The sequence below is a fragment of the Ochotona curzoniae genome, unplaced genomic scaffold (genome assembly GCF_017591425.1).
Source record: "Ochotona curzoniae isolate NIBS_2020 unplaced genomic scaffold, NIBS_Ocur_1.0 contig_883, whole genome shotgun sequence".
Lineage (NCBI taxonomy): Eukaryota > Metazoa > Chordata > Mammalia > Lagomorpha > Ochotonidae > Ochotona > Ochotona curzoniae.
The window spans coordinates 35,811,952-35,837,757 of record NW_024466599.1 but is presented as its reverse complement, the minus strand read 5'-3'; the positions used below and the strand labels follow the sequence as shown (position 1 = coordinate 35,837,757).

General features: G+C 44.7%; 1 pseudogene; it reads left to right on the top strand.

The window, feature by feature from the left end:
* The first annotated feature begins 8,609 nt into the window (after window positions 1–8,609).
* Window positions 8,610–24,506, top strand: LOC121164636 (annotated as a pseudogene).
* The last annotated feature ends 1,300 nt before the right edge of the window (window positions 24,507–25,806 follow it).

Here is a 25,806-nt window from a genome sequence, read left to right as displayed (position 1 = left end):
AGACCACCCATATGCCCATCAACTGATGAAAGAATAAAGCAATGGACATATCCATATAATGAAATATTACCCAGCAATAAAAAGGAATGAAGTACTGCTAAGTGCTGCAATATGTATGTACTTTAAAAATATTATGTTTTATGGGGCTGGTGCATTGGCTCAATTGGCTACTTATTTGCCTCTAAGCATCAGCATCCCTTATGGGTGCGGGTTCGGGTCCTGGATGTTCTACTTCTCATCCAGTTTCCTGCTTGTGGTCTGGGAAAGCAACAGAGGATAGCCCAAAACCTTGGGATTCTGCACGTGTATTGGCTTTGAATCAGCTCAGCTTCAACCATTGCAGCCATCTGGGGAGTCTCCCTTCTCTCAGTAGATCTGCCTTTCCAATAAAAATAAATCTTTAAAAATGAGGGTGCAGAGTCTGGCGCGGTGGCTAAAGTCCTCACCTTGCACAGGGCAGGATCCCATATGGATGCCGGTTCTAATCCCCATGGTCCCGCTTCTCATCCAGCTCCCTGCTTGTGGCCTGAGAAAGCAGTCCAGGACAGCCCAAAGCCTTAGGACCCTGCACCCACGTGGAGAGCGGCCACTTGGGGGAGTGAATCATTGTATGGAAAATCCTCCTCTCTGTCTCTGTTCCTCTCTGTATATCTGCCTTTCCAATAAAAATAAATAAGTAAATCTTAAAAAAAAAAAGAGGGTAAAGGCTAGGGAAGGAAGGTTTCTTTTTGAGGCAAAGAAATACTCTAAAATTTATTGTGGTGATAATTGTATAACTGTGAATATATTAAAACTCACTGAATTATCAACTTCCAAAGGAGATATTGTATGGAATGTGAATTATATCTCAATAAGTGTGAAAAAAATCAGTGTCTAGATTTCACAATAAAAAAGTTCACACATGAAAAAAATCTAGAGCAGTAATTTGGGAGGTGGTAATTATTAGCTTTTCTTCAATACTAATTGTAAATTACAGAATATTGTTGAAGCTAAGAAAAATGACTAAGTTCATAATTTAATAATTTGTTACAGCAGCAGTTTTCAAGAGTACTGAAACAAAGCATAAAACCCGCGAAATTACTTATTTTCATTTGATAGTCTATATTTGGAAATACATTTCCTCAAAATAATCCAAGTGATAAAATCAATTTGCACACAATGTTTATAGCAGCACTATTTGAAATGCAAAATAAACTTGTAATTAATACCTATAATATGTAATAATTCAGAGAGTGCTTATTAAAGTAGCAATCATGAGCAATATTAATAAATGAGAACATGCATGCAAAGTAATGAGAAGAGTAGAAGGCATTAGATGCTGGTCAATACCTGTCATGGTGAAATCCAGCTGGAAGTGATGTCCAAGTGCATCCTGGGAAATGTCTGAGCGAAAAGGGAAATGACAAAATAAGAAAGAAAATGCTATATTCACTCCTTCTTAGTAGTGAGATTTTAAGGAGTTTAGTTGGGTTATTCAAATTTGGAAAAACAGTGCTAACGGGTCCCATGTTGAAGTGACATTAGAGTAAAATTATGACCAAATGTTCAAGAATGATGCGTTGAAAAGTTCAAAAGAATGAATGTGTCAATGGCACTTTCAGCATTTTGAGTTCTTTATTGCCCAACTTCAGAATTCATGACTTCCTCCCACTTGGTCAGAGGGTTACTAATCAGCCATAATGTGCAGATGGCAGGTCTGTGGCACCAAGCCTAGATGTGATTTTCCCAAGGTTATAGAGCAAGCCAGAGGGCAAGCTGAAAATAGAACCGTAGCTCACAGTCCCTTGCAGGCTATATGATAACTTGTGTACCGTCAGCAGAGAGTTGAGAAATGAATGTCCCGAAGAGGTTAGCATAGTTTTATGGCTAAAGGAGTCATTGCTCAATAATTACAAATGCTGGTTGACAACAACTAATGATCTACTTCATCCTACGACAATAATATTCTAGGTACCGAAGCAAAACTTCCAGAAAAAAAATTTCTCTTTCACAGTTGAAAAATGTTTTGAATTAGCTTAGGAAGCCATCTCCTTTGTAATGCTTCATCCTACAAACATAGCTGCCTTTGACTCTTTCCCTCTGAAAGCCCTACACTTCCCAGCAGTAAAGCCTCAACACTCTAATTTTAGCAGGCTTACAGGATCTTGCAGATGCATTTCAGTGTTTTCCAGGTGTAGGATTTTCTGTAGACTAAGACCCACATGAAAATCTTGTAGAAGTTTCTCAACTGGCTTGACATTCACTAAATGTATACGTGGAGGTACCCAGACCATGGAGAGCTTGTCACTAGCTACTGTGCTTGTATCTGGGGATTTTACAGAAAAACAAGAAAAACTGCACCTCTGGTAGTGATTGGTCCTGGCATTCTTTCCCTACTTTTCCCATCTTCCCCAATCATTAGTATAAACTCAGATTGATCTTTTTGACTTCCATATATAAGAGAAACCATTGGATATTTGTGTTTGGCCTATTTCACTTACCATAATGACCTTGTTTCTTCCATTTCACTGAAAATATATTTCTTTGGGCCCAGTGTAATGGCTCAATTGGCTGATCCTCCACTTGCAAGAGCCAGGATCCCATAAGATGCTGGTTCATGTCCTGGATCCTCCACTTCTCATCCAGCTCCTGCTTGTGGCCCGGGAAAGCAGCAGAGGGTGACCCAAAGCCCTGGGACCCTGCACCTATGTGGGAGACCTAAAAGAATCTCCTGGCTCCTGGCTTGATTGGTTCAACTCTGGTCACTGCAGCCATTTGGGGAGTGAGCGAGTGGATGGAAGATCTTCCTCTCTTTCTTTCCTCCTCTCTGTAAACCTGCCTTTTCAATAGGAATAAGTAAATCTTTCTTAAAAAGAGTTCTTTACTGTAAAATGTTACTGAATGTGTACGCTAATTTTGCATCCTGCCAATTTTCCTAAACTTATCAGTTCCAACAGACCTTTGGTAAAGTCTAGGTTTTTCAATATGTAGACTCAATTATCTGTAAGCAGGAATCATTTTACTGTCTTGTTTTAAATTTATGTACTCTTGGCTAATTTTTCTGGTTAAAACTTTCAGTGCTTTATTGAATAAGAGTGTTAAGAGTGAACATCCTTGTCCAGATCTTAGAGGAAATGTTTTCAGTTTTTCTGTCATTCAACATGAAGCTGGCTGTGGGTCTGAAGTAGATAGCTCATATTGAGATATGTTCATTATGCACCTAATATGTTCAGGTTTATTTTTAAATCATAAATGGATGTTGGATTCTAACAATGTATTTTCCCCTGCATCTTTTGATATGCTCATGTAATTTTTAACCTTCATTCTATTTTTGCGACGCATTTATGCTTATTCATTAAACTGTCCCTGCATCCCTGGGATGAGTCCTGCTTAACCATGATGAATTATTTTGGGCCCGGTGGGGTGGCGCGGCCGTTGCGCTCACTTGGGGAGTGAATCATTGGACGGAAGATCTTCCTCTCTGTCTCTCTTCTCTGTATATCCGCCTTTCCAATAAAAAAATAATAAAAATAAATCTTTAAAAAAAAACCATGATGAATTATTTTTTTTAAGATGTATTTATTAGAGAAACAGATTTACAGAGAGAAGGAGAGACAGAGAGAGAGAGAAAGAGAGACAGAGAGAGAAGCTGTTTCATTCTCTGGTTCACTGCACAAATGGTCACAACAGCCAGGGTTGAGCCAGGCCAAAGCCAATAGCCTACAACTCCATCTGGAACGCCCACATGGATGGCCAAGACCCAAGGACTTGAGATATCTTCCACTGCTTTCCCATGTGTACTGACAGAGAGCTACTCTGATAGTGAAGAAGCCAGAACTTGAACCAGTGCTCAGATGGCACGTTAGCATCCCAGGCGGCAGCTTTACCTGCCACACCACAATGCAGGCCTTGTAAAACTGTCACTGTTGTTGTGGTCACTAAACATTAAGAAAGACTGTGTGGTAAGTTCATAGAGGCACTTGCTATTGGGAAGCTTCTGAAGGAACACTAAGCACCTACATCACCATAGGCCAATGCCATTAAGGGTATGGGTGTCTTAAAGATATGCAGAGTTTTGACAGGTGAAGAAAAGTAAGCAGACATTGTAAAGTGAGAAACAGCACAGCAAGCATTCAGAGCTGTGAATGAAGATGCTTTCCTTGGGGAGAAGCAAGTGGTCCTGTGAGGCAGAGAAAGGATACAAACTCTGCTTTGATTCAGATTCAGTCCTAGATCTCTGGTTCTCACATTTGTTGCTGTTAGTTTCTTTTTACACTCCTAAAAAATTACTGGCAGCTTCCAAAAGCCTTGGTTGCTATTTTAAATATTACTATGTTAGAAACCTAGAAACAATCTTTAGTATGGGCCCAGTGTAGTAGTCTAGTGGCTAAATTCTCATCTTGCATGTGCCAGGAGCCTATATGGGTACCAGTTCATGTCCCAGCTGTTTTGTTTCCCATCCAGCTTCCTGCTTGAGGCCTGGGAAAGCAGCAGAGGGTGACCCAAAGCCTTGGGACCCTGCACCCATGTGGGAGACCCAGAAGAAGCTCCTGGTTCTTGGCTTCGGATTGGCTCAGTTCTGGCTATTGCTGCCACTTGGGGAGTGAACTAGAAAACAGAAGAGCGCATTCTCTCTCTCTCTCCTCCTTTCTATAAATCTGCCTTTCCAACAAAAATAAATAAATCTTCAAAAAAGAACAATGACTGTAACACTATAATAGCAAAAATAAAGTAACAATAAAATAAATGCAACTTGGCATAATAATTTGAGGGAATGCTATGAAATCATAACAAAGAATCAAAGTTTTCCAACATACAATGGTAAATAAAGAACAGGAGAGTGGAAAAACAGTATGCAGAGCACCATTGTGTATGTGTTTTATGACTGCTGTGTGTGCCCATGTAGGGACTTAAATGTTCATGAAAATCCTACACACTTTATTCTATTTTTCCATGAACTATTTAAAAGTTCATATACATATGTCTTTATTGTTTTCTCTTGGTTTTGTTTGTAACACACAGAATATTTTTGAAAGCATCTGCAAGAAATTGATTAACAATAGCAGCCTGTCTAGTACCCACTTGTGCTTGCAGGAGGCAGACTGGGGGTAGGACCTCTGGGCTGGTCCCCCCTGAACCACGTGAGACCCTGGTTTGTGGTGTGCCAGGCAGGATTAGACTGCAGTGCCTAAACAGCCAGAATGGGTGTGGGCTGATCAAAACAGGCCATTGTACATGTTTGGACAGGAGCTGGGCCACGCTAGGCCAAGAAGCCACCAGTGTGCATGAGATCTGTGACTGGGAGGTGACCTGCTAGAGGAGCTTGGGGAACGCCTCTGTCTGGACACAGTCCCTGCGGGTGAGTGCAAGAACCAAGTCTTGGAGCAGCTCAGACTAGGCCAGGTTATAGTGCCTGCCAGCATACATGTGGCTGTGGTTTGGGGTGGGCCAGACTGGGTCAGTTTATAACACTCACTGGCAGATGTGAGACTCAGGAGAGGGTGTGGGATAGGCTGGGTTGGGCTGCAACACCAGCCAGTTCATTTAAGGGCTGAGACTGGAGGCTGGCTGGGCTGAGCCTAGTTGTAGCACCCACCGGCAAGTGCCAGGGTGAGGAAGACATGCCAGACTGGCCAAGCCACCTACCAGTATAGACAAGACCCTGGTGGGGGGCAGTAGGGGAAATGTGGAGGATCCCCTGCTGGGCCATTGCTACCACTGGTGTGAAAACTGGGACTGGAGGCAGACCAGAGTGAGCAGGGATACAAAACCCATTGGCCTGCATGTGAGCTGGGTTAGGGGGAGAGCCAAGCTGGTGACTATATCCACTGGTGCATGCATTAGCCACAGTAGGTGCAGGCTGGTTGGGCTTTGCCACAGCATTGGCTGACAAGTGCAAGGAATGGGGCTACTGCTGGATTGTAGAACCACCTGCAAAGTGCAAGACCCAGGGCTTGGAGTGGGCTTTGTAGGGAAACTGTGGGCACCCCTTTAATGGGCTGCAGCTCCCACCATAAACATGAGACCAGAGTTGGACAGGCAGGAGCACCCACCCCCATAAGTATGGGCTGGATAGTGGAATCAGCTGGGCTGAGCTAGCCTGTAGCACTCATTAATGTGTACAAAAGCTGAATGAGATGTGGGACAGATTGGACCAGTCTGTTATACATAACTGGCATGTGCAGTAACTAGGGCTGGACACAAACCTGATAGGAGTTATTGGGGGTCATTCCAACTAGGCTGCAGTTCCCAATGGTGTGTGTGAGGGCTAAGTGTACAGTGGGCAGGGTTGGGCTGGGTTGCAGCATCCATTGTTTTTCTCAAGAGATGGGGCTGGAGACAGAACTGACCAGGTGGCTGCAACCACCATGGTGTGTAGACTAATGTGAGTGACAGACTGAGCTGGACACCACAGGGGCTGGCATTCACAGGAGTCATGTCTGAGGTCACCTCTGGTGAGGTTTCTTTGGGGACCTTCTGAATTAGACCACTGGACTCAAAATTCCAACCACGGGGATAATCACAGAATCTGTGGTCTATCCACAGAGTGCATGTGCCAGAACTGGGCCTCCTTAGTTGTTGAATCCTGTGCAGCGCAAAATATGCCCTGATGCACATGGGGGACATGACAGCTCATTGAGGGCTGAGGGCCTGGAGTACCTTGAATGGCTGAACAAACTGGACAACTCTCCTGGCCAACCTTTGACATCAGGTATCTGGGTGAGGTAGACCTTGGAAGGATTTCCTCCACCTTGGAGCAATGAAATCAACAGCATCTCAGAACTATCGAAACCACTTAAGCAGTGCGCTCGGTACATACTCCACACTGGGGACCCTGAAATGACATCGAGTGGCTGTCCCACAGCCACGGGTAATGGTGTGGTTAGGTTTCTGGGAGTGGCCCTCTCCCTGCTTACTCCAGAAACAAGGACAGAAAGGAATATTGGAAGAAGTTGCCTCATCTGCTTTCCCCCATTCCTGGACGCTTACCACCCTAACCGGTGATTCACACGGGCATACATCCTTCTCAACTATGTGAACAACATACATCATAAAACAATAAAATAATAAATGAAAATTATAAAGTGAGATAGAAAGTTCACATTGGGGTCTGGTACAATGACTCAGTGGCTAAATCCTTACTCTGAGATCCCATGTGGGTGATGGTTCTTATGCTGCTCCACTTTCATCCAGCTCCCTGCTTCTGGCCTGGGAAAGCAGTCAAGGATGGTCCAAAGCCTTAGGACCCTGCACCCACATAGAAGACCCAGAAGAATCTCCTGGCTCCTGGCTTCATATCAGCTCAGCTCTGGCCACTGCAGGCACTTGGGGAGTGAACCAGTAGACAGGAAGATCTTTATCTCTGTAAATCCCCTCTGTTGGTCTGTCTTTCCAATAAAAGTGAATAAATCTTAAGGGCCCGGTGCGATAGCGTGGTGGTTAAAGCCTTCCTCGCAAGCACCGGGATCCCATATGGTCACCGGTTCTAATCCTGGCGGCCCTGCTTCCCTTCCAAGCTCCCTGCTTGTGGCCTGGAAAAGCAGTGGAGGACTGCCCAAAGCCTTGGGACCCTGTACCTATGTGGGAGACCCGGAAGAGCTCCTGGCTTCTGGCTTTGGATCGGGGCAGCACCGGTCGTTGCAGTCACTTGGGGAGTGAATCTTCGGATGGAAGATCTTCTTCTCTGTCTCTCCTCCTCTCTGTATATCTGCCTTTCCAATAAAAATAAATAAATCTTTTTAAAAAGTGAATAAATCTGAGAGAGAGAGAGAAAAAAGAAAAAGAAGAAGATAAACTAACGACCTGTGGCCTTTCCTCCATGTGATGGCCATCAGACCTGCAGATAACAAGCCTCATTGCAATCCTCCTCTCTCCCCCATACCCCACCTCCACCCAATTCCCACAGGCCTGGGTGATACACTTAGAATGCCATACAGAGACGGAGTTCCTTCTCTGGCTCATTGTTCAAAATACCTGCAACAGCCAGTCTGTACCAAGCCCAAGCCAGCAACCAGGAACTTCATCTGGGTCTCTCATGTGAGCGGCAGGTGCGCAAGCACTTGGGGGCATCACCTGGTGCCTCCCAGGTGCATTAGCAGGAAGCTGGATCAGAAGTGGAGCAGCCAGGAGGCCAACGGCTCTGCCATTTGGGATGCAGGCTCCCAAGTCTGTGCTTAACCTCCTGCTAGCGCCACAGCCATTCACACCAGAAAGCACGGCCACGTTCCCCATCTTCTGTCTGCTTATCCTTCTAGCTAGCTAAGTGGGAGTTACCTCCAACAGTAGGGGTTATGGCTCATTTTCCTGATTCCCAGGCTCTGTGTCCAGGTTTAACAGGTGCTTTGTACATGACAGCAGACCAAGAATTAAAAAAGAAAGAAAGACCTTGCCTAGTCAGAAGCTTCGGCTGTCGCCGACCCTCCTCATCCGTGGCCGGCTCCGGGCCGGCGGGCGTCGCTGGGCTGCGCGGGGCCCCTTTTCTCCCCGCCCCGGCTTCCCGCGCTCCGCGTCCATTGGCTGCCTCCGGGGGAGTGGGCGGGCCCCGCCGCGCCGAGCCCTGCGCCCTGGGGCCGGAGGGGAGGCGTGCGGGGCGCCGTGAGCTTGCGCGGGTGCAGCTAGCACCGCCCGCGATGCCCCGGGACCGCGCTCCTCCTGAAAGTGCCCCCCGGCCGGTAGCCGGGGCCTCGGAGCCGAGCCCTGGCGCCTCGGGCGCCGGCGCGCTGCAGGTTTCGGACCCGCTGAAGCGGTGAGCGAATCCTTTGCTCCGTGTGCTGCTCGCTGCCGCTTGCCGTGCTTCGCGGTAGTTGGCAGGGGTCGGGAGTCGAATCCTGGTGGCCCCAGATGATTGCCGCTTCCCGGCTAACCTGTCTTCAGCATCTGGCCAGTTTGGGGCGTATGGCTGTGTCGGTTGGCCCTAGAACAACGGCGTAACGCCGGGCCCGGCTGGCATGCTTGGCCTCGGCCTCCGAGTCGCGGTTATTTTTCCTGCGCGTCTGGACCGGCTCGGTGGACTCCTGGCGCGCGGGCCCGCCACCAGGCCGGGGATGGGAGGGAAGGGCTTAGTGAGGCAAAAAGACCCTGGGTCTCACAGGCTGCGTGGGAGGGTCGGGTCGTGCGGTCGAAGGAGTGTGTCTCTGCGGACGAAATATCCCGGAAAGAGCTCCAGTTTAATTTCAAAACTTAACATTGTAGATCCCATATAATAACCTAGCTCATCACCAGATAATCTTGGTTGCCGGGGCAGGTTCTGGAAGTCAGCGTTGACTACTCTCTCCCCCAAGAAGTTTCGAGTGTTCTGATGTCCTAATGTTTTTCGTTAGAAAAATATCTGCAAGAATTGCACGCAGAAAGCCAAGGAGCTGTGCGCAGTCTGGGACTCGTGATTTTTCCGGAACATTTCTTTTCCTCGCCTTTGCTTAGGCCTGCTTCCACGGCTGCCTCCCCAGGTCCTAGAGTTTTGCCAAGGATTCCGCCCTTGGGCCGCTTAGGCGAGGGCGAGTCGCCACACCTGGGAGCCTCACTGGGATGTCCCTGAAGGCCCGGCTGTTTATGGATGTGCCCAGTGTCACAAGGCACGCTGCTCAGGTCCCTGTGCTGGGCTCACTTAGTAGCAGCATCGGTGCTTGCCCTTCACCCTGTGGCCTGCACCTGCCCTCGGTCCTCTGGATGGAGCAGAGGTGGAGGCATTTAAGTGAATTGCTTTTTATTAACGCAGCTGAGTATCAGTGTTGCCTTGCCCTTTCCAGTCTCTGGCATTTGTGCAGATGGGAGGCGGAGTGGCGGGTGACAGGCATGTTGCAAATGCAGAAGGCTCTGGTGTTATGTCATGCTTGGCGTTGTTTCTAGGTCCAAGTTCTGGAGGCACTGGACCTCCTTTGCCCTTTCCCTGGCCTGTCTCACTTAGGTTTGGTCAAAGGGAGAGACCTAACTGATAAGGACTGGAGATGCGAGTGCTGGTTTAAGAAAAAGGAGCTATGAATTAATTTGCTGTCTTGTGAGGATCTGAAGTTTGTATTTTTTTTATTCCTGAGTATATATTGGAGATGGTAGAATACTGTAATTATTGTTCTTTCTTGGCTGGAAAATACAAAAGCTGCTCTGTTTTATTCAGTGCTAAGAAAAAGCTTGAGAACTCAATGCATTACTTAAAATTGCCAATGCTTCTATGAAAACTCTTGTGGAATCAAAAAGCACCCCTAATTTGTCTTTTCTGCAGATCTTTTATGCATAACTTAAAGAACATCGGTATGATTTTGCTGTTCCCAGTTGTCAGGATTCTTAATGTCTTCTTATTTGGAAAGTATATTTTAGGAAAAGGAGCTACAAGATGTATTTCATTACCTTTTGCATGTGGAGATATTTGTGATGGCAATGCAAATGGATTTGGTATTGGTCTGTGATGAAAGGTTTTGTAGAATTTGTTGTACATTTTTAAAAATGTGCATTGTGGGCCTGGTGCAGTAGCCTAGCAGCTAAAGTCCTCACCTTGCATGTGTCAGCATCCCATATGGGCGCCATTTCTAATTTCAGTGGCCCAACTTCCTATCCAGCTCCTTGCTTGTGGCCTGGGAAAGCAGTGAAGGATGACCCAAAGCCTTGGGACCCTGCACCTGCGTGTAAGATCCGTAAGAAACTTCCTGGCTCCTAGCTTTGGATCAGCTCAGCTCCGGCCGTTGCAGCCACTTGAAGAGTGAATCATCACATGGAAGATCTTCCTCTCTGTCTCTACTTCTCTCTGTATATCTGACTTTCCAATAAAAATAAATAAATCTTTAAAAATGTGCATTGTGCTCATTACGAATTGAAAAATTGTACATCATACTGTTTCTCTTTTGAAATAATTTAAAAATATATATTTATTTTTTTAATTGGAAAGTCATATATACAGAGAAGAGAGACAGAGGGGAAGTTCTTTCATCCAATGATTCATTCTTGAAGTGGCTGCAATGGCTGGACCTGTGCCAATCCAAAGCCAGGAGCCAGGAGCTTCTTCCAGGTCTCCTGTATGTGTGCAGGGTCCCAAGGTTTTAGGCCATCCTTGACTGCTTTCCCAGGCCACAGGCAAGGAATTGGGTAGGAAGTTGGACTGCCGGCATTAGAACTGGTGCCCGTATGGATTCCTGTGCAGGCAAGGTAAGGACTTTAGCTGCTCGGTTACCGCACTGGGCCTTGAAATAATTGTCAGTATCAGAGTAGTCATGCTGATACCTTTATTTCCTGAATATTAAGTTTTGAGCTCTCTTATGGCATGTACCACCACTTAGTTTTAAAAATTTATTTACTTTTATTTGAAAAGCTGGTTTTAGAGAGAGTAGGAGAGACAGAGAAAGATCTTCCATTCACTGATTCACTCCTCAAATGGCCACAAGGACTGGAGTTGAGTTGATCCGAAGCCAGGAACTAGGAGCTTCATCCATGTCTCCCACATTAGGTGCAGAGTCCCAATGACTTGAGCCATCCTCTGCTGCTTTCCCAGGAGCCTTAGTGGGAAGCTGGATCAGAAGTGGAGCTTCTTCTTAGAACGTGAACCAGCACTTATATGGACGCTGTCCCTGAAGGCAGTGGCTTTACCTGCTATATCATAGTTACAGCCTCCCACTTACTTCCTTGATAAATTGAGAATTAACAACTTAAGGTGAGAAATTACTCTTTACTCTTTCTGTAGTCAATTTCTACTTTTTCTCTCTTTTGAATTGGAATTTTATCTGGTCAAATCAGCAATTACAATTTGTATCATATTTTAATCAACTTTGCCTCACCATCATCACAGACTACCAATAAGAGAAGGGTTGGTTTCAGTGCAATGACTCAACCAGCTAATCCTCAGCCTACTAGCACGACATCCATTTGGTTATCAGTTCATGTCCCTGCTGCTCCACTTCCCATCCAACTCCATGCTGATGGTCTGAGAAACAGTGGAGGATGGTCCAAAGCCTTGAGACCCTACATCCACATGGGGGATCTGGAGGAGGCTCCTGGCATTGAATCTGCCTAGCTGCCACTGTTGTGAGGCCATTTTGGGAGTGAATCAGCAGATGGAAGACTTTTCATTCTGTCTCTCCTTCTCTCTGTAAAACCTGCCTTTCTAATAAAAAGAAATCAATCCTTGAAAAAGAAGAGAAGGCTTATTTAGCACCCATTTCTGGAGGTTCAAGGGTATGGTGCTTGCATCAGTACAGTTCTGATGAGAATTGCCAGGCCAATGACAGATGGGGCATCTCAGGGAACCTGGTAGCTCTCAGGCCAGGAAGCAAGGGCTGACTGCCACCACACCTTTCCGCTGCCCACCTCAACTGATCCAACAACTTCCCACTAGACCTTACCTATGAAAAAATCTAATGCTGAACGCTGCCAACCTAAAGACCTAACCTCTAATTATAGTGAGCTCTTCCACTTTGGTGCATAATAGTATATTATTATGATTAGGCACACGTAATTAGTGTTTGATCCAAATAATGGACTCAGATTATTTCTTTTATCTATATAATTTTCTGTCATCTTATAGCTGATTTTCCCCCAGTGTGCCATCAAATGAGCCAACAAATGCCAAGGACCCGTCTTTTTTTTTTTTTTTTGTCTTTATACGGCTCCTAGTCTTCATATGACAATCTCATCTAAGTTTACACCAAGCTAAAGATTACTATTGTACTTGTAAAACAATAATAAGTTACTATGGAAAGATACCACCAGAGATCAGGAAAAAGCTATGTGAAATTCAAAATGTGATAGTAGAATGAACTTCTGAATAGAAGAACTAGAAGGTAAAGTTTAGGTTTGCTACATAACTATCTTTCCCCACTCCCTTCCTGCTTTAGATCTTGTTATTCAGCTCGTGGTTTGCTGGACTCATTTTGCTGAGGCACGTAGTTCAGCCACTTTCTAAGAAATAACACATTTTCTAAGACTTTGCATGTTTTAAGTGTTTTTATTCTACGCTTCTTCTTGAATTGTGATTTAGCTGAGTAGGAAGTCTAGATATTTTCTCCAAATTGTGAGGATTTAATTCCAGGGTGTCTGCAGTCAGTATTGCCATTAAAGAAATCTGATGCCATGACATTTCCTGTCCCTTTAAATATGGGTTCTATTTTTCTTTCTGAAGTAAAGACTCTGTTATTCTAGATTGTTGTGATGATATGCTCTTGGTGGGATTGTGCCCAGTACCAGGAAGGCATTTTCAGTTTTTTCTCTGAGAAGTCTCCAGTCTTTTGGAGTATAGGATATAATCTTGGGAGCAAAAACAGTCAATGAAGGAAAATATGTGGCTAGCACCGAAGGCCCACCCAGGTTCTATGATTTTCTCTACAATTCACAAGAATTGGCAGGTAGTTGTACTCACATCTGTTTATTCTAGTGAAAGAATATAAAACAAAACTGATCAAGGGAAATGGAGCATAGGGTGAAGCCTAGAAGGGCCCAGGCATAGGCTCCCAGGGATTTCCATAGGATGTGGAAATATTGTCCCCAGGGAAGATTATTTGAGACTTTTTTTTTTAAATTGGGGGCTTAGTATGTACCCATATTCCAGATTCCCAGAAGTAAGGCAGGTGTTCACCGCAAACCAGAGTTCGTATACACAATGTTCAGGCATAATGAGCCATTCCGTGTTAGGCAATGGTAAGACCTTTCCTGGTATCCAAGCTTCTGGACCCCACTGGCGTGCATGACAGTACAGACCCAGGTCAAATGCTCCGTAAAGAAGCACCATTCACAGACCTGCAGGGCCCGCACACCTGTGGAGTTGGGCAGTGCGGCAGCCCTGAGCGTCTCAACGAGCCAGAGTTGAAATCTAAGTTTATGTAATTCTACAGGCTACTTTCTCACTTTAGGATTCGCTTGTTCCTGTTGTTGTAGATACATGTCTGACAAAGAGTAGTTTTTAGGTAAGGGCATGAATCTCATACACACAAATGGATGAAAAGATGAGGGAACCAGTAAGATGTTTCAGAAGAATACGAAGAAGAGCCACATTTATATAGGTCAGGAATATTGTAATGAATATACAAATGAAAACAAATCTGGCCTCTGCACAGTGAGGGAGTCAATTGAACTTCTGCCAAAAAAAATTTACTATGCCCAGAGACAAAAGCTCTTTTGCTTTCCTTGTAGTCTTTTTCAGTAGAAACCAGTATGGTAGAATTGCTTGACAGCAGTGAAACTCTAGAACCAGATCATCTTAAAGGTCATGATTTACACAAAGCCTGTTTTTTCCCCCATTAAACACAGTTTCTCCTGTGATACTCATCTAGGAAAGTAGATTTTAACTTGCCTTTCAGTGTTAATTATCTAACAAAAAATGTGGTTGATGAGAAAATTATTATGTATAACTGAAATGGATGAATTTGTACCTTGATTTCTTTAAGATTGCTTGCTTGTTTTTAGGTAAATTGTCTAGGTTCATGCGGCAAATCAGTGATGAACTAAATAGGTAATTAAGAAGGCTTCTCACTTGAATCCCAGACTGGCTTTCCTACCAATAATTAACAGAGATTGGTGAGTTTTTTTGTTTAAGTTTAGCAGTATCTTGGCCTTGGAGAACATCAGATGAAGAAGACTCTAATCTTATATTCTCACTGGGGTAAATACTGCACAGTAAATACTGAGCCATCATACGATGATACAGCAGGCACATTGCCAGAGGTGGGAAGAGTGCGAGGCAGAACCAGAAAGGAACAATGAATTCTGGCTTACAAACGAACATTTGGTCAGACCAGAACTGAACCAGAATAATTTTTTTCTGTTTATGCAAATGTAGGACTTCTGATGATTCTTTCAAATTAAAAAAACCCAATCCCCTCCATAATTCCCACCCAGTCCTAGACTCCTGGTATTTACAGATTCACAGTGAATGCTTTGGGTTTGGTCTGCCTGCCTGCTTAGCAGTGGTAGAAGTGGCTCTGTGTGGATTCCAAGGCTGGACCATTAAGAGACAGTGATGTTTCCATCGTGGTCTCTTGGCTGGCCTGCTGTGAAAGAACCAACTGTCATCTCCAGGGAACACCCAAGCAGGCCCCCGAAGGCTCCTACGGGGGAGAAACTGAGTTGAATTGGTACAAATGGCCACCCAGTTGTGTGGCCAGTTTTTTTTTTTGTTGTTGTTGTTGTTGTTTTGTTTTTTAGATTTGTTGGTTTGAAAGGCCAAGTGACATCAAGAGCTTCCATTTGCTGGCTCACTTCCCAAATGGTTTTCACTAGCTGAAGAAAAAGAAAACCCTACTATTCAAACCCAAATTAAAGAGTTTACCTATTATTTATTTGAAAGGCAGAGTGACAGAGAGGAAGAGAGAGATGGAGAAAGAGAAGAAAAGATCTTTGATCCACTAATTCACTTCTCATATGACTACAGTGCCTGGGCTGTTCCAGGCCAAGCCATGAGCCAGAAGTCCATCCTGGTATCCTTGGTGGATGACACAAGTCCAAGTTCATTAGCAAGGAACTGGAGTGCAAGTGGAGAAGCTGAGTCTATACCCAGCACTCCCACATGGGATGTAGGCATTTCAAACAGTGACTTAATGTGCTGTGCCACAATGTTGGCCCCTAAGGTTTTATCTTTATGACCAAGTTCTTTTTTTTTTTTTAAGATTTATTTTTATTTATTTTTTTATTGGAAAGGCGGATATACAGAGAGGAGAGACAGAGAGGAAGATCTTCCGTCCAATGATTCATTCCCCAAGTGAGCGCAACGGCCGATGCTATGCCGATCCAAAGCCAGGAGCCTCTTCCGGGTCTCCCACATGGGTGCAGGGTCCCAAAGCTTTGGGCCGTCCTGGACTGCTTTCCCGGGCCACAGGCAGGGAGCTGGAAGGGAAGCGGGGCTGCCGGGATAGAACCGGCGCACATATGGGATCCCGGGGGTGCAAGGCGAGGACCTTAACCACTGTGCCACTGCGCCGGGACCATGACCAAGTTCTTTGAAGCAGATGCCTTGTGTTCAACTTTGGTACCTGCCTTCCAAATACATTTCTCAACACATTTCATGATCACTTCCCTGGAGAGCCTTTTTAGATTTTTTTTTTCTATAATTGCTTCTAAGAGTTTTAATACCACAGATACACTATATATGTATTTTTGCAGCATAAGTGTATGTGGTCTATGTTTCAGAGACTGAGAAAGCTTTCTTTTGTTCTCTTTCTCCCTTTGTGTGAAAGCAGCCTGATGGGATGAGCTCATCCCAACCTTGGAAACAAAGGGAGTATGAACAATAAAATAGAAGGAACCTGGAGAACAAAGCTACCAGCCTGTGTCTAGACATCTAGACAGTTACTTGAGACAGAAAAAAGCTTAGATTTTATTAAAGCCTTTTTTTTTTTTTTTTGGTCCTTGGTTATACTAACGTTGCTGTATCCTAGCAAATATAAACTTCATTCCTTCAACACTCTGGTTCTATTACTTGCATGTTACACAGGCCTGTTTACCAAGAAAGCAAGAAAACCATTGACCCCTTTTACCATCCACAAATGCCTTGGGATTACTGGCACTGTTAGGTTTATAAGTATTTGCCTGATTTGATTCAAATTTTAGTATCTTTTTGCAATACTTCATAATTAGTCAACCGAAGTTCTGCCATGTTTTATCTCACTCATCACTGCTAGTTTGTGTCACAGGTATTTTGTTTTATTGGTTTTCTAGTCACTAATTTTGAAACAGTAGAATGCAAAGATCTTCTTGAAGATCTGAAGTTCAGTTCCCTCGTCTGTAAAATTGGTCTGATAGTAGTGCCTATCTCAGAGATTGTGGTGAACCTGAAGTGCGGTTATGCTTGCAAATGAGCACACCGCGTGGTTGGTACTGTCAGTAAATGCTGAAGACAGTGGTTCTTCAGTACCAGTGGGGGATTGGTCCCAGGGCACCCTGCCAATGCCAAAGTGGGTGGGTGCTCAAGTCCTTTTATAAAATGGCGTAATCTGAACTGTACACATTCTCCCATATGATTTAAATCATCTCTCAGTTTCTGATGATGCCTTTTTCCTTGTAAATGCTGTATATATAGTTGTTATATTGCTTGGGAAATAATGACAAAAAGGTCTATGCAAATTTAATACAGAGTAATTCTTTTTTTTTTTCCAAAATCTTAAAAAGTTTCTTTATTTATTTGAAAGGCAGTTACAGAGGGACACACACACACACACACACACACACACACACACCTCCCTTTTGCCCTCTGATTTACTCCTGAGACACCCACAATAACCACAGTTGGGCTAAGCCAAAGCCAATAGCCCCGTCTTCCATGTGGTTGGCAAGATCCCAATTCTGTAAGCCATCATCTGCTGTCTCCCAGCTTGTGCATTAGCAGGAAGGTGGATTGCAAACAAAGAACCAAGAGTGGAACCCAGTGCTCTGATATGCCCAATGTTTTACCACTCACCAGTCATGTCTTACCCCATCCCACCAGAATTTTGGTTTCTTTTTAAAAAAATTTATTTTATGTATTTATTTGAAAGGCAGACTTACAGATTGAGAAAGAGTGAGAGAGACAGACATCTTCATCTGCTGGCTCTCTCCAAATGGCCTCAAAGGCCAGAAGTGATCCCGGCTGCAGCCAGGAGTCTGAAGATTCCTCTGAGTCTCCCAGATGAGTGCAGGGGCACACTTAGGCCATCCTACACTGCCTTCCCAAATGCATTATCAAGGGAGCGGGGTTAGAAGTTGAGCAGATTATGGCCCACACGATAGCGTACTGGTTAAATGGTTAAAGTTCTTGCCTTGAACGTGCCCAGGATCCCATATGGTCGCCGGCTCTAATCCCAGAGGCCCCGCTTCCCATCCAGCTCCCTGCTTGTGGTCTGGGAAAGCAGTTGAGGACTGCCCAAAGCTTTGGGACCCTGCACCTGAGTGGAAGACCTGGAAGGGTTCCTGGCTGTTGGCTTCTGAATGGCTCAGCTCCAGCCGTTGCAATCACTTGGGGAGTGAATCATCAGACAGAAGATCTTCCTCTCTGTCTCTCCTCCTCTCTGTATATCCATCTGCCTTTCCAATAAAAATAAATAAATCTTTTTTTAAAAAAAAAAATTGAAGGCCTGACAGCATGGCCTAGCAGCTAAAGTTCTTGCTTTGAATACCCCAGGATCCCATATGGGCGCCGGTTCTGGTCCTGGTGGCTCTACTTCCCAACCAGTTCCCTGCTTGTGGCCTGGGAAAGCAGTTGAGGACAGCCCAAAGCCTTGGGACCCTGCACCCATGTGGGAGACCTGGAGGAGATTCCTGGCTCCTGGATCCGGCTTGGTGCAGCGCCGGTTGTTGCGCTCACTTGGGGAATGAATCATCGGACAGATCTTCCTCTCTGTCTCTCCACCTCTCTGTATATCTGACTTTCCAATAAAAATAAATAAATCTGGGCCCGGCACGGTGGCACAGTGGTTAAGGTCCTTGCCTTGCACGCCCAGGATCCCATATGTGCGCCAGTTCTATCCCGGCAGCCCCGCTTCCCTTCCAGCTCCCTGCTTGTGGCCTGGGAAAGCAGTCGAGGACGGCCCAAGGCTGTGGGACCCTGCACCCATGTGGGAGACCCGGAAGAGGCTCCTGGCTTTGGATCGGCATAGCATCGGCCGTTGCGCTCACTTGGGGCGTGAATCATTGGACGGAAGATCTTCCTCTCTGTCTCTCCTCTTTGTGTATCTGCCTTTCCAATTAAAAAAATAATAATAAAAATAAATCTTTTAAATAAATAAATAAATCTTTAAAAAGTTGAGCAGATTAGAACCAGTATCCATATAGAATGCCTGTGGTACACTTGGGAGATTGAAAAAAAAAGTATAAAAAATCATGAAAGAAAACCAAATGAGAAAGAGGTACTTTTCAATAATAAATGAATAAATCTTTAAAGAGAGAGAGAGAGAGAGTCATTGTTTGTTTTGCTAGTGACACTAAGAATATGGCTGTGTGTTGGTAGACTTTTAGTTGCACAATGAGTGTGGGAAGGAATAGGCCAGGAGATGTCCCAACCTGATGTGATGTAGATCATGTGTCTGGCCCTCAAGGTGCTCCTTCTCTTTCCATCACTTTAACGCATCTGTGTCATCCCCTTCCCCATACCTCTCTCATAAATCTGCCTTTCCAGTGTTTAAAACATCTGGAAGGTCAGGAGATGCAGAAACCACCTTAACCCCTGGCTGGAGCTGGGGTGCACCCATCAGTTTTAGAAAAGAACATGTTCCTCACACTGTGTGCCCCCACCTCCAATCCCTCACTTCATTCTTGCATAGGCTAGTGAGGTTTCTTTGGGAACCCACAACTGGATCACTGGACTCAGCTTCAGTCACAGGAAGAATCACAAGAACTGTGGTCTGACCATGGGGTACATGTGTCAGAACTGAGTCTCCCCAGTTGTTAAGGCCTGTGCAGCGAATATTATGCCAAAGTGCACATGGGGGACATGACAACCAGTCTATTGAGGCCTGCAGAGGACGTCTTGTACCATGGAGGACAGAACAGATTGGATAACTCTCCCTCCCAAACTTTGGCAGTGAGTATCTGGGTGAGGGGTGACTCTGAGATGGACTGTCAGTCACTGAACCTTGGAAGGATTTTTTCAATCTTGGAGCGATAAAATCAACAAAATCAACCACTTAAGCAGTACCCTCAGAATATGCTCCACATTGGAGACCCTAGGATGACACTGAGTGGCCATCCCCCATTTCTGCATGCTGGTGCAGTTGGACCGCTGGGAGCAGCTCTTTCCCCAATTCCCACTTTCCCTAGGAACAGGAAAAACAGATGATTGGAAGCAGTTGTCTTATTCACTTTCCCCCATTCCTTGACCCTTACTACCCTAATTGGTAGTCCTCATGGGCATGCCCCCCTCTCAACTATATAAACATCATAAAAATAAAATAAATCAATTATAAAAAAGAAATAAAGAGGGGAGAACATTTTGTGTTTGTGTGAAAATGAGGAATATGCCTGTGTTTTGATAGGCAGACAAAGTATATATGTGTTCCCCCCCCCACCCCCCGAGAAAAGAAAAGCCATGTAAAACCAACCAAATGGCTGACACTGACAACTGATTCTGACACTGAGGCTGCCCCACTTCCCATCCAATTTCCTGCTTGTGGCCTTGGAAGGCAGTAGAGGATGGCCCAATGCCTGGGATCCTGCACCTACATGGGAGACCCGAAAAAGCTCCTGGCTTCAAATCAGCTGAGTTCTGGTCATTGAAACCATTTGGGGAGTGAACCAGTGCATGGAAGATCTTGCTCTCTCTTTTCTTTTCTCTGTAAATCTGTCTTGCCAATAAAATTGAATATGTCTTTAGAACAAATTATTTGTATGGGTTGTAAAGTGCGTGTGTATATTGGTGGGTGTGGGGGGACCAGGTATCTTACACCTTTTGGTTTACTCCCCAGGTGGCTCTAACAGCCGCACTGGGCCAGGCTGACACAAGGAGCCAGGGGCTTTGTCCTGGTCTTCTATGTGGGGGGCAGGGCCAAGCACTTGCCCATCTTATTATGCTGCTTTTCCCAGGCCATTATCAGGGTGCTGGATTGGAGATGGAGCTGCTGGAGTATAAATTGATGCCCATATGGTTTGCTTGAGTCACAGGCAGCTTCATCAACTTTGCCACAAAACTGCAGTGTTTGTTTGTTTAAGTTTTGTTTTTATTGTTGTTTCAGCTCGTTATGGTCATCAGGGAGAGAGCTAACAGATGGAAGATCTTGCACTCTTTCTGTAACTTTCAAATAGATAAATACATCTTTTAAAAACTTAATAATCTATGATAGTGTAAATACTGTTATTTACCTGCCCAAATAATGGCTCATTAAGAATAATGTTTGGTTCTATTTCTGGCTTTTGAATTGTTTTTTATTTTGGCCACTTTGATTATTTGTGTTCCTGACTTGGTTCCTGTAGATATTTGAGTTTGTACCCACTTGTCATAGGTGTGAAATATCATGTGCTGTAGCCCTAGGCTCCATGCCTGTGATGCCATCATTCCAATGGAGTTTGTGCTTCTTTTACTTCTGTTTATGTTGGCACTAAACATTTTTGCATAGCGATTTGTTTCATGGTGGTGGTTCTGGGAACTGAGTATGGAAAATTCATGTTTATTAATTTCCATATTGTAAATACATATTTGGCAGCCAAGTATCACATAGTAAGATTTCCCTCCACTCCACCCTTTCCTTATCCCCTTGCAGAATCAACAATGAGACATAGCCATGACAGCTTCAGGGCAAACCATTTCAGATAACACCCATGGCTCTGATAGAATCTCCACCCTAGCTATCTCGACGGGTCCTTCTGTTCAGACATGAACTGTTCAGAGGAGGGACCAAGTGTGCACTGTATTTTGCAGAAACTCCTGCATGGCTGCCATTGGGTCACCGAGATGCTTTGGTTTTGAACCAGTTGTCTGTAGTGTGAAGAAGCTGCCTTGTGCCCCTTCTCCCTGGCAGCTCTGTCCTCCCCCAGCTCATGTCCTCTCAATGGCTGTCTGTGTGTGGTGCCTTTTCACCGAGTGACAGACCTCAAAGACTTTGCTAGAGCTTGGACCACAGGAGAGTGGGCATAACTTTCAAAATTCTAAAACTAGCACTGCCCCCCCCCTGCAAAGAAAGAGAAGGAAAGCACCCTGACCCAAGTTAGAGAGGACAGTGGGATATATAAATATATTTTTTTTATCCCCGAATCATAAAGAATCTGTAAATACTGAATTATTGCTCACCCTCCTTTTCCTTCCTTTTTAGACTCAGAGAAGTTTGGGGGAGCAAATTCTGTGATTGTTCTCTTTAGTAGTTCTTCAGGTGTGGTCTCTGGGCAAGCACTCCCAGCATTACCCAGAAACTTGTGGAAATGCAAGATTTCGGGCCCCAGTCCAGACCTGTTGACTGAGAAACTATTGGGGAATAGGGAGTGTGACAGCCTGAGTTTTTATAGACCCTCAGGTGATTTTTAAAAATTTATTTATTTATTTAATGATCTTTACATAGTTGGCTAGGGCTCAAAGGGTCAAGGGCTAGAAGAAAATGGATAAGGTCATTGTTTCCACTTTCTCTTTTTTCCTTCCTTAATCTGGGGAAAGGAGGAAGATAAAGTGAGGAGCCACACCCAGCCTCCTAACCATCCCAGGGTCCCCAATGTGGGGCATGCTCCAAGGGCACTGCTCAAGTGGTTCTGATAGTCCAACAATTCTGAACTGCTGCCAATCTCGCCACCCCAAGCATGATGAAATCTCTCCAGAATCCACTGGCTGACATTGTTCACCTTAGTGTCACCATTGCTTAGATTTTCACTGCCAACACTTGGCTGGGGTAGTTGGTCAATTTGTTCTGTCCTCTGTTCTCTGTTCCGGTACCAGGTGTCCTCTGCAGATTCTAATGTACCATTGTATCTTCCATGTGCAACTGGCCATGCTGTCCTGTTTTGTCTAAGCCATTGAGGAGGCCCAGCTATGCCACAAGCATTCCACGGTCAGACCATGGAACCTATAATTTTTTTCATGGTTGAAGTTCTGCGTCCAGCGGTTCAGTTGAGGGATCCTCAAAGAAACATCATCTAAGGTGATCCCAGACCTGACCAGCCCTTGGTGTAGTGTTGCATACAGTACCAGCATTCCAAATTGACACACATTCTGGTCCTGGCTGCTCTACCTCCAATTTGTCTCCCTGCTAATGTGTCTGTGGAAAATGGCTTGGACTTCTGTACCCACGTGGGAGAGACCTGGAAGAAGCTGCTGGCTTTGGACCAGCTCAGCTCTGGTCATCTGGGACGTGAAAGAGCAGATGGAAGATTTCTCTGTGTCTCTCTTTTCTCTGAGTAGTGCTGACTGCCAAATGAAAAAGTAAAAATCTTTATTAAAGAAAAAGAGGGGCCCGGTGCAATGGCTCAGTCACTAAATCATCTCCTTGCACACATTGGAATGCCATATGGGTGATGCTTCGTGTCCCGGCTGTTCCACTTCCCATCCAGCTCCCTGCTTGTGGCCCGGGAAAGCAGTCTAGGACGGCCCAAAGCCTTGGGACCCTGCACCCAAGTGGGAGACCCAGAAGAAGCTCCTGGCTCTTGGTTTCTGGCTTTGGATCAGCTCAATTCCAGCAGTTGTGGCCACTTGAGGAGTGAACCAGCAGATGTAAGACCTTTCTCTCTGTCTCTCCTTCTCTCTGTAAATCTGCCTTTCTAATAAAAAATAACTAAATCTTTAAAAAAGAAAAAAGAAAAAGAGAATTGTCTCTACATATCTTAAAACATTGATGAGTGGATAGAATTCAAGAAAATATGATCTTCAGATAAGAAGAGAAATAAATGGAAGAAATGGTATAGGGTCTTAGGAAAGTTGAATGGAGAATTAAGAAGTGAAAGCATATTTTTAGGATCAATTGCTCAGAATTGGGTAAGGAATTGAAGGGATTTTTTTCCAAGGGTTACTTGGATACTAAGTAAGGCAGAGGAGGCAGTCAAGATATTTACATGTAAGTTCTATCAGAAACTTGAGTTGGACTCCCACCTGCCCACCCACTGGGGAGCTGCTGAGCAGTGGACATGGAATAAAGGATCATTTCCACCCTTAACCTGAAGCGTTTGCCTTGGTTTTAGTGCCAGTCTGTTCTTCCACCCCTCAAAGGAGGGCAAGGGAGAGCATGTGAGGTGAGGAGGTGGGGCGATTACCAATTTAAGAATTATGATGTGGGGGGTGCACCTCAGGACTGCGCCATCCCGTCACTCCACGTGGAATGCTTGCTCCAGCCGCCTCCCCGCTTTGCCTCAGACTGTGGGAGCTACAGGCCCAGATGAAAGAGATGCAGCGTGAGGGGGTCGGAGCGAACCGGCTGACTTTTATGAGGAGCTTGTTCGCCTTGCTGCCCGGCCGTGTGGGTGAGGTGAAGCGGGGCGCAGGTGGCCCGTCAAGGCATTCCTGGAATTTTCCTTCACCTGGAAGAAGAGAATGTCAAGACTCAGTAGCCCCAGCCCAGTCAGACGGATTCCCTGCCAGAAGCCCAGATAATCCAAGCCAAGAGGAGAAAAACAGCCCAGGATGTCAGAAAAAGAGGAAAAGGTCACCAAGAAGTATCAGTGTGAGATTAGGACTTGCTGGCCACCTGTATTGTCTGGGGGAGTCAGTCCTTGCATTGTTATTGAGACACCTTACAAAGATATAGGAGCAAATGATTCTCTAGATTTACAAATTACAGATTCACAAACCCATTTATTAATCCTTCACCTTACCTGACTGAAGCTGGGGACAGCTAAACATGTTAAAAAAGGAAAACAGATATACTCATGACAAGCATTCTGAATTCTGACTTGGAACCACAAATGAGGTCCATACTTCTGGACTGGCTTTTAGAGGTATGCAAAGTATATACACTTCACAGAGAAACATTTTATCTTGCACAAGACTTTTTTTGGATAGATTTATGTTGACACAAAAGGATATAAATAAAAATACGCTTCAACTCATTGGAATTACCTCATTATTCATTGCTTCCAAACTTGAGGAAATCCATGCCCCTAAACTCCAAGAGTTTGCTTATGTCACTGATGGTGCTTGCAGTGAAGAATGTATCTGAAGGATGGAACAGCTTAACATCTAATTTGACCTTGTATTGTCTTAAAGCAGAAGAATATTAAATGTATACTGATGCCAAGAAATTATTTATTTTTTTTAAAAAAGGCATAAGAACTTGCTATAATATTAAATTTGACAAAAATTTCAGCCTCAAAAAATAGGTATAGTTAGAGAAAACACTACTAGTTTGTTTTGCTGGACATGTGAATCTCTTCTCCCTTTGAAGAAATTATAAATTTAAGCTATTGCTATGCTATGAAGTCTAATGTATAGTTTTTTAAAAAGATTTATTATTTTATTGGAAAGGTGGATATTCAGAGACAGAGAGAGAGGAAGATCCTCCGTCCAGTGATTCACTCCCCAAGCCGATCCAAAGCCAGGAGCCTCTTCCGGGTCTCCCACACGGGTGCAGGGTCCCAAAGCTTTGGGCTGTTCTCGACTGCTTTCCTGGGCCACAGGCAGGGAGCTGGATGGGAAGCAGGGCTGCCGGGATTAGAACCGGCGCCCATATTGGATCCTGGGTGTGCTAGGCGAAGACCTTAACCATTGTGCCGGGCCCTAATGTATAGTTTTTAAACTAGTGTTTGTTTCAGTTTTTTTTGTCTGAAAACACCACTGTGTGCATATGTATTATATAAATCATTTCTTAATACTGTTTTATTTTAAACTCATTAAAAGTTAAAAATTTTAACATAAAAAATAGAATTTTGATGTGGGCATGGAGCAATGACACAATGGTTAAATTCTCACATTCCAAGTGTGGGATTCCATATGGGCACTGGTTTGTGTCCCAGCTGCTTCACTTCCCATCCAGCTCCCTGCTTGGGACCTAGGAAAGCAGTAGAGGATAGCCTAAAGCCTTGGGATCCTGCACGCATGTGGAAGACCCGGAGGAGGCTCCTGGCTCCTGGCTTCTGGTTTTGGATTGACTCAGACTGACTCAGCTCCAACCATTGTGGCCACTTGGGGAACAAAGCAGCAGATGTAAGATGTCTCTGTCTCTCCTTCTCTCTGTAAATCTGCCTTTCCAATAAAAATAAATATTAAAAAAGAATTATGATATGACAATGTATAATGGGGTTAGTCCAGGTACATTCTGCATGAAGAATTGCCTTGAGACTGTTACAGCTTTGAAAACTCACATGAACTTGTCCTCCACCAAGGCTATGTAGCACAGATTTCCTTAGATTTGGGCTTGGCCAGTTCCTGATATATATTTTATCAGGGGCTCATGAGAGGTTACCAGTTATTAAAAGCAGACAAAAGAGCATTATGAGTCATGTTGGCTTTTTTCCCTTGAAGCACAGGCCAGATTCATGTTTTCA